We start from the raw sequence: 9,396 nt of genomic DNA, 5'->3' as shown, positions 1-9,396 counted from the left end.
GGGGGGGGGGGGGCCACATGGTAAGGGGTGTGGGAGACCTCTGGGAACTGAGTGAAGCCCCTGCTGATAGCCAGCCAGGATATGGATCCTACAGCCACAGGAAGGGAATTCTGCCTTAATCATGTGAGCGTGGAAGAGGTTCTCAAGTCTCAGACAAGAACCCCACCCAGCTAATACCTTAATTGCCTCAGATGAGACCCTGAGTGGAAAACCAGCTGCACCGGGTGTGGAATTCTGACCCGCAAGCTTATCAGTGGGTATTGTTTTAAGTCACTAAATTTGTGGTTAATTTGTTACTTGGCAACTTAAAACTAATATAGTAAGGTAAAATACAAAAACATTGTCCAACCAAATGTGTTTTGTTCTGCCTGGTCCTGCCCCCTGTTAACAATCATTTCTCAAACGGAAAAGAAGGATGGTTGAAGGGGCTGAGTATGTAGCCTACCAGACACCAAGCTCTTATGGACACTAAACAAGCTTCTGGAACAGCTCTGGCTAACTCCCAGAGACCCAGTACATTTCTGGGTCAGAAATCAGAGCCAGATTCAGATGTAAGGACAAGCCGAGGACTGATGCAGAAAGTAATATTTTAAAATCTCACCATTTCAGCGCACCTGGATAGCTCAGTCAGTTAAGTGTCCGACTTCGGCTCAGGTAATGAACTCACAGTTCAGGAGTTTGAGTCCCACATCGGGCTCTGTGCCAACAGCTTGGAGCCTGGAGCCTGCTTCAGATTCTGTGTCTCCCTCTCTCTCTGCCCCTCCCCACTCATGCTCTGTCTCTTGCTCTCTCTCAAAAATAAATAAACAGAAAAAATTTTAATAATAAATATGTGAATAAAATAAAATCTCACCATTTCAGGGGTACCTGGCTGGCTCTGTTGGTAGAGCATTGGACTCTTGATCTCAGGGTCATAAGTTCAAGCCCTACATTGGGCATAGAGCTTACTTAAATAAAACAAAAATGGGGGCACAGGGGTGGTTCAGTCAGTTAAGTGACCGACTTTTGATTTCAGCTCAGGTCATGATCTTGTGGTTCATGAGATTGAGCACCAAGTTGGGCTCTGCACTGACAGTGCAGCAGAGCCTGCTTGGAATTCTCTCTCTCTCCATTGCTCTCTGCCCCTCACCGCCACCCCCCCACCAAATAATTAAATAAACATTATTTTTAAAATGTTAGAAGAAATGAAAAATAAATAAAAATGTCATCATTCCATGCAAACTGGTGCAGCCACTCTGGAAAACAGTATGGAGGTTCCTCAAAAAACTAAAATAGAACTACCGTCTGACCCAGCAATTGCACTACTAGGTATTTATCCAAGGGATACAGGTATGCTGTTTCAAAGGGACACATGCACCCCAATGTTTATAGCAGCACTATCAACTATAGCCAAAGTATGGAAAGAGCCCAAATGTCCATCAATGGATGAATGGAAAAGAAGATGTGGTATATATATACAATGGAGTATTACTCAGAATCAAAAAGAATGAAATCTTGCCATTTGCAACTACGTGGATGGAACTACAGGGTATTATGCTAAGTGAAATTAGTCAGTCAGAGAAAGACAAGTATCATATGACTTCACTCATATGAGGACTTAAAAGACAAAACAGAGAACATAAGGGAAGGGAAGTAAAAATAATATAAAAACAGGGAGGGGGACAAAACATAAGAGACTCTTAAATATGAAGAACAAACAGAGGGTTACTGGAGGGATTGTGGGAGGGGGGATGAGCCAAATGGGTAAGAGGCATTAAGGAATCTACTCCTGAAATCATTGTTGCACTATATGCTAACTAACTGGATGTAAATTTAAAAAAGAAAAAAAAATCTCATCATTCCATTTAAGACCCTTATAAAAAGGAGAAAACATCATCAGGAAACCCAGCTCTGCCATTGGCTAGCTGTGCAGATGTGAGCAAGTTACTTTACCTCTCTAAGCTACAATGCTTCTTTTAGAAAATGAGAGACTCAGACTAGATTATCTCAGAGGTCCCTTAAGACCTTTCACACTTTCATTCAACAAATATTGGTTGAGGTCCTCCTATGTGCCAGGCCCTGAGCCAGGCACTGGGACTGCAGCTATGAATTGAAGTCTATTCACTGGACTCAAATTTCCCATAGGAGTATTTGACAGCTCAGGAAAAAGAGGGCTCCTATTTAAAACAAAACAAAACAAAACAAAAAAACCTGGGTGTTTTAGGCTGTTCCAGCTCTCACTATCTTCATCCTGCCTTTTCCAGGTGAAATCTCAGGTCAGGCCCACCCCACCACGGCCAGGGTGGCTTCATCCACCAAAAACACTGGAAAGCCAAAATGGGTAAGTGTGATTTGGAAGAGCAAGGACTGTGAGGAATGGTAGAAACTCAACTCATTCTGTTTCAGCTGTTTTGGGCAAGAACCTCCCTTCAGTTCACTTGGCCACTGAAGGAGTGATTAAAAAACATTTAGAATCAAGGCCAACCCTTGATTAGGCCAAAAATGTTAAGCAGGCAACTTGTTCTCAGCTAGCTGCCAACTAATCTCAATTAAAGAAGGAGCCAATAGCTTGACATTTTTATAAAATGTTAAAATCCCTGGGGAAGTGCCCTGAAGGTAAACCAGTCTCAAATCTCTCAACTACATTCTTGCCAAGTGGTTTTCAAACTGTCCTCAAACTCACTGCTTTCTTGGGCAACCCTGTGGCCCATGCTGAGCTTTGGAAAGCTGGGTCTTGCATTGAGCTGAGACCAGAGTCCAAGAAGGCTTCTTCCCATTTCCCTGGCTCTTTGTGCCCAAGCAAGAGGACATCCTCTCTTTCCTGCCTGCCATGCTTTCCTTCTCCAGGCAGCAGTGGTTCTTCCGATCATCTCTTGTGTGCTGTGGCCTTGGGTTTCCTCATCACCCTGGCCACTCTTCTCCAGACATTCCTGGCTGATCAGCTCCCTCCTGCAGTCTGGTGCCCAAAACCCAGCCCAATGTCATATCTGGCTTTCACCACTTAGGTCAGATTGGTCACCTTCCTGGATATGGTAGTCTGGTTAGTGCAAACTGATATCTGTGAATTCATTTTAGCCACCAATTGCAAATAGCCTACAACTAAGCATCTAAAACCTCAAAGTTCTTTTTCAACAGGGTTCTTTTGATGGCAAATGATAAGACATTTGAAAAAGGAAAGTGACACACTGAAAATGGAATTTTGGGCTCACTTTATCTGTGAATTTCAAGTGTCAGATGAAGTTTTAGGCAGGTCTGAAGCCAGGTCTCCAAGGAAAATGTCATGATTCCGTCTGTCTCTCTCCATACCACACTCCCTCTCTACTGCTTCAGTTGGGTCTGATTCTCAGTCAAAGCCTCCCCATAGTGTAGCAGTGGCCCCCAGTTGCTGCAGCATACCATCCTATCAGCAGTTTCACAGCCCCAGTGAAAAACTACATCTATCCCAAGGTCCTAGGAGAACTCTAGCCTGGCTGACCACATGTTCACCCAAGATCAAATTACCAAAGCAGGAAAATGGGGTGCACTAATTGGTCAGGGCTAAGTTTTGTATTCACCCTTGTGTAAAGGGCTCCACAGAGAAAAGAGTGTTTCTAAGACCAAATGAAGGCAGAAGGAGCACTGCTTAGTCAAGAACAATAAATAGTCTGGGTGGCTCAGTAGGTTAAGTGACTCTTGTTATTGGCTCAGGTCATGTTCTCACTGTCTGTGAGATCAAGCCCCAAGTTGGGCTCTGCGCTGGGCATGGAGCCTGCTTAGGATTCTCTCTCCCTCTCTCTCTGCCCCTTCCCCACTTGCTCATGCACTCTGTCTCTCTCTCTCTCTCAAAAAAAGCCAGTAAACATTCACTCTAGCCATGTCAGCCATATTCAAATCTTGCCCCCCACCCCGCACCTGTCCCAGGCCTGGAATCAGCACCAAGCTCAGTGCCTGTGCAGAGCAGTAACAGCCCTCTCAACATAGGTGATACTGCATGCTGCTTTGTAACCTTCTTTGTTTCACTTAACATTATAGTGTAAGCATTTCCTCAAGTTATTAAGACTTCTTTATGACATATTTTAAGACATGGTTACTATTTCATGGATGTACCATAATTTGTCTAACTATTCCTCTATTGTTAGAGAATCATGTTTCTTTCTTTCTTTGTGTGTGTGTGCCTATAAGTAATATACACCAATATGAACCTTTTTTACACCTTTTTTCATAATTCCTGATTATTTCTCTAGAAGGTGTTCTTAGAAGTTGAATAAATGTGTCAAAGAGTATTTCAAAGTTATTCTTGATGCATATTACCAAATTGTTTTCCAGAAAGATTATACCAATTTATATACACGTATGGGGACAGTGGTAAGTGGTAACTTTAACCTGAAAACAAACCACAATGTATAAATAAGGTCTTGGCTAGCTCAGAGACTGAAACTTTCTGTAAAAAAAATTTCTGTAAATGCCTGAAGAAAGTGGCTAGCCATGTCCAGATTAAATCTGGGGGACCATGAGCTGGGGATTTCTTGAATTTCTCAGGGATTTCTTGTAGTTGGCAAAGTTTGCATCAGCCACCCCAGCATCACAGTCTTGTCCCCTGTGTCACCCTCCCTACATGCCTCACCCATTTCCCCATCCATGCCCTTTCTAGAAAAAACACTAACAACATCATTCACACTAAATGGCTGTAAGGTTTAATCCAGGGAGATTAATTAACATGAAATGAAGTTAAATAAATTAATTCCTCATTATGACCTTTCAGACATCAGTAAGCTGATTGGAAATATTCTTGGATAAACCTCCTTATGTCCCTGTAATCACACAGAGTAAGCAGCTGCCTTTCCAAACCAGTCTTAAAACTCATCTTAGTCCTGGGGGTGCCTGGGTGGCTCAGTCGTTTGGGCATCCGACTTAGGCTAAGGTCATGATCTCGCGGTTTGTGAGTTCGAGCCCCGCGTTGGGCTCTGTACTGACAGCTCGGAGCCTGAAGCCTGCTTCGGATTCTGTGTCTCCTCCTCTCTCTGCCCCTCCCCTGCTCATGCTCTATCTCTCTCTGTCTCTCAATAACAAATAAATGTTAAGAAAAAAAATTTAAAAAAAAACTCATCTTAGTCTTATACATGCTCAAGGACCCAGTGAATTGTAGGCTGAGTGGGTGATGCGTCAATGCCCAACAGTGTATTATGTATAGTATATCAAATATCAACAGGACATTAAAGTAAGCACTGGAAATTCTGATAATAATCTTTGTTGTACCAGAGGAAGAAATAGACCAATTATGTTAAAATAATTCTGTGCCAGTTACTGTTTATTGAGCACATATGAGCACACAGGCACCATGCTAAGAAGTTACATATTTATTTCATCCTTAAAAGCAAACCTTCGGTCTCATGTATATTAAATGATGTGCACACATCATACAACCGCTGCATCTGGCATCTGAATCCCAGGCCCACATCTTCCTGCCACATCTCCACATCTTGAAATTGGCTGCCCACAGTGGCTACCTGTCCTGGCCTCTCTAACATTAAAATATCACATGAGGACACACATGTCCTCCTACTAATGTAGTATAATGTTATTAAATGAAAAAAATAGTTGAAGCTAATAAAATTGCTTTAAATTAATGAAGCCACTATAGTGAAATTATAATGAAACCACTATAGATGCTTTAATATTGGTCATTCATAATGAGTAAAGTGTCTAACTATTGACCATTGATGGCAACAAGAGCATCTTCCTCTGAACAACATCATGTGAAGTTAAGGCTGCAAATCCAGTCCTCTTTTAGAGTTATTTGCCCTCCCTGTCTTTGTCCTTATACCTAGTGGTGGACATGGACAGTGCCTGGTGATCATAACCATGTGACAACGTTGCTGTCATTAGGCTCCCTTCAATCCCACCCCTTTCAGAGAGCCTGACATATCCTACTTTCCCTGGAGGCTTGCCCTCCACCTTCTTCCCCTTACCCCCCTCCTGTCACAATCACTACCACTGTTTCACACTTTTCCTCAGCTGTGTCAGGGGTAAAGTTTGAAGACCAACAGTAATATTAAAAATACCTACACTTGGGGCGCCTGGGTGGCTCGGTCGGTTAAGCGTCCGACTTCGGCTCAGGTCATGATCTCACAGTCCGTGAGTTCGAGCCCTGCGTTGGGCTCTGTGCTGACAGCTCAGAGCCTGGAGCCTGTTTCAGATTCTGTGTTTCCCTCTCTCTGACCCTCCCCTGTTCATGCTCTGTCTCTCTCTGTCTCAAAAATAAATAAATGTTAAAAAAAAAAATTAAAAAAAAATACCTACACTTGGGGGCGCCTGGGTGGCTCAGTCGGTTGAGCGCCCGACTTCGGCTCAGGTCATGATCTCACGTTCAGTTTGGGCCCCCGCATCGGGCTCTGTGCTGACAGCTCGGGGCCTGGAAGCTGCTTTGGATTCTGTGTCTCCCTCTCTCTCTGCTCCTCCCCTGCTCACACTGTCTCTCTCTCAAAAATGGATAAAGATTTTTTTAAAATGTTTTTTTTAAGTAAAAAAAAAAATATCTAAACTTGGGGCACTTGGGTGGCTCAGTTGGTTAAGGTCTGACTTTGGCTCAGGTCATGATCTCACGGTTCATGAATTCAAGCCCCACACCTGACTCACTACTGTCAGCACAGAGCCTGCTTCGGATCCTCTGTCCCCTTCTCTCTGCCCCCCCCCCCCCCACCGCCTCAAAAATAAATAAACATTTTTAAAAAGTGCCTAAACTGTATAAATGTTTCATATTTTTAATGCCCACTCATTCTATCACTTTTTCCATCCAGCAAACTTGGCAACTACCTCCTATGAACTGAAGTCAAAACTTCAATGACATGTCTCATTTGAACTTCATTACTTTAAAAGGTATGATTTGGAAGATTTCACACAAAAAATTTACATTTCTGCCTCTCCTGGAAAATGAGAAGGCCTAGCTCTTCAGCCCTGCATCCCCACCAGGTAACCTGGAATTGACAGCAGTATCTTGTGGGTGGTGTGGGCAGGCGTCCTCACTCACTCTTCTGCTCAGATTTGAAGGGGGAGTGATATGGCATGATTCAATTTTAAAAAGTTTACCCTGGCTGGATGATGGACTTAGTTTGGATAGACACTCAGATGGATGCACCCAGAATCTGATTGCTTCTTAGCACTCCACCACCTTCTTAGTATAAGCCACCAATCTCTCCCACCTAGACAATTATAACAGCCCCCTAACTTCCCTGTTCTGTGGTCTCTTCTCACAGGCAACCTGAATGGTACCTGATGAGACGAGAATGTACTCAAAACCTCCAATGGCTCCCATCTAACTTGGAATCCAACCCTAAGTCTTTCCCAGAGTCTACATAGCCTCTGCTCACCTCTCTGGCCTCACCTGTCACCTTCTCCTGTGCTCCTGGCACATTCTGGCCTCCCTGTAGCTTTCCAGCAAGCCAAATGCTCTCCTCCTACCATTCACCTTTGCATGCACTGTTCCAGTCTTGCTATCTTCTTGTCCTAGAGTTCAGCTGCCCGACAACTTCCCAACCCTGGCTGTCTGCTTCTGTTGCTTCATTCCCCTGCCAACTGAGATTGAACAGGATCCCATATCACTCCTGTCCTTCACCGTTGCTCCACCTCTCTGTTCTGTTTCATTCTTCACACATTACTAACTAACAGAACGTCTGTTTGATATCAGTCTCTGCCCTTGGCAAAATCTCCACTAAGAGTCTCTGCTGTGCCACAGAACCCAACACAGACACAGCACATGGGTATGCACAGCAACTACTGTGGAGACAGTGGCTGAGAAATGGTCCACAGCAGGGCTGTCTTGTGAGGCTAAAGGCAAGATCATAGGGATGTGGCCAAGGTAGTGTGGTGGACATGGAACAAGAAGCACTATCTGGAAGCTCTCCAGGACAACCGTGGTAATGGGCCTCAGAATGCCCTCCAGTCCTCTGATTTGGACAGCCAAATGGAAGACGGTTGCATTCATCCAGAAGAGTCACCAGGAGCTATCAGGCTGGAGGGAAGGCTGTGAATTTGCGTTTAGACATCGGACATTGTGTGGGAAGTACAAGATATAAAGATGCCAGAAGATGGACTTTCTACAGTTGCTCTGAGATCTATCTGTTTAATACAAAGGACATGAGAATCCATTGCTAACAGAGGAGTTAGATGCTCTGGATTTGGGCTGGTAGCCTCTTTTTTCTGTATCAAGCAGCACCTGGCAGCAAAAGATGAGGAACACTAACCAAAGGGACTCTCCACACCTAGTAACCCTACTACCTACAGGCTGTTCAACTCAGGGTAGGACAAGAGGGCTCCAAGAAGCAACTGACTGACTCATCGATACAACTGTGTCCTTTAATAAAGTGAAGACTTGCTTTCTTTAAAATCTGAGGGCATCACTTTTTTTGACAGAAATTAGTTCAAAACCTTTATATGGCCACTGCAGCTTAATGGCAGGGGCAGCATTATGGGATTTGGAAAGTGGTATAAAAGCAGGGAGAATGAAGCCTCCCAGCTGTCAGGACAGCCTAATGGAGACATTGATATCTGGCTGCCTGGGAATTCTAGGGCCTTCTAGAAAATTTAACACAGTGGAACTAGAAGGATATTCTTTCACACAATCCTGAGAATTTGTTGCCCTAGATGTAGAAAGAGATTAAAAATGAAAGTAAAGCATTGGCTCACAAAGCAGGCTTGGGAGTGAAGTAAACGGCTAGAGTCCAGACACATGGCTACCATGAAAGATTAAACACAGAAGGCGCCACAGGTACAGGCAAATTACCTCCCCCCCCCCCCCCCCCCACCGGTGAAGCCAGGATTCTGGTAACTAGGGACTTGTTTACAGTATAAAATAACTGAGAGAGTCCTCCTCAATTAAGGAGGAGGAGAGAGAAAGAGAAGAAGAAAAAAGCTTCATATTTTCAGAGATTAAATCCTTCCCATAGACCACAAAAGGGAGACCAATTACAGGAAAATTTCATTTTAATGGGCACTCTGTTTGAATATTATCACTATTGACTATGAGTAATTCTGTTTTAGTATGTGTGACTTAAAACCTCTGCTTTTTCAGACAAGAGTACTTTCTGCCAATGAGCTGTGACTTAAAGCTGTGTGATTTGTGTAAATGTGTTGTAATTAATTGAGCTTTAAAAATTGACTTTGGGGCGCCTGGGTGGCGCAGTCGGTTAAGCGTCCGACTTCAGCCAGGTCACGATCTCGCGGTCCGTGGGTTCGAGCCCCGCGTCAGGCTCTGGGCTGATGGCTCAGAGCCTGGAGCCTGTTTCTGATTCTGTGTCTCCCTCTCTCTCTGCCCCTCCCCCGTTCATGCTCTGTCTCTCTCTGTCCCAAAAATAAATAAACGTTGAAAAAAAAATTTTTTTAAAAATGTTAAAAAAAAAAATTGACTTTGAGGGGTGAAGGTCTTGGAAATGGATGCTAGCT

General features: G+C 43.9%; 1 long non-coding RNA gene across 1 annotated transcript; it reads left to right on the top strand.

The window, feature by feature from the left end:
- Positions 1-1,820: 1,820 nt before the first annotated feature.
- On the top strand, positions 1,821-9,111 carry LOC121033218 (uncharacterized). The gene is made up of 3 exons (XR_005791775.1): positions 1,821-2,320; positions 6,756-6,834; positions 7,212-9,111. It is a non-coding gene; the product is annotated as an uncharacterized LOC121033218 (long non-coding RNA).
- The last annotated feature ends 285 nt before the right edge of the window (positions 9,112-9,396 follow it).

Source organism: Herpailurus yagouaroundi, unplaced genomic scaffold (assembly GCF_014898765.1).
Source record: "Herpailurus yagouaroundi ecotype Mexico unplaced genomic scaffold, PumYag 142, whole genome shotgun sequence".
In the NCBI taxonomy this organism is placed as follows: domain Eukaryota; kingdom Metazoa; phylum Chordata; class Mammalia; order Carnivora; family Felidae; genus Herpailurus; species Herpailurus yagouaroundi.
The sequence above is the reverse complement of the archived record's forward strand: the minus strand, read 5'-3'. Positions and strand labels throughout refer to the sequence as shown.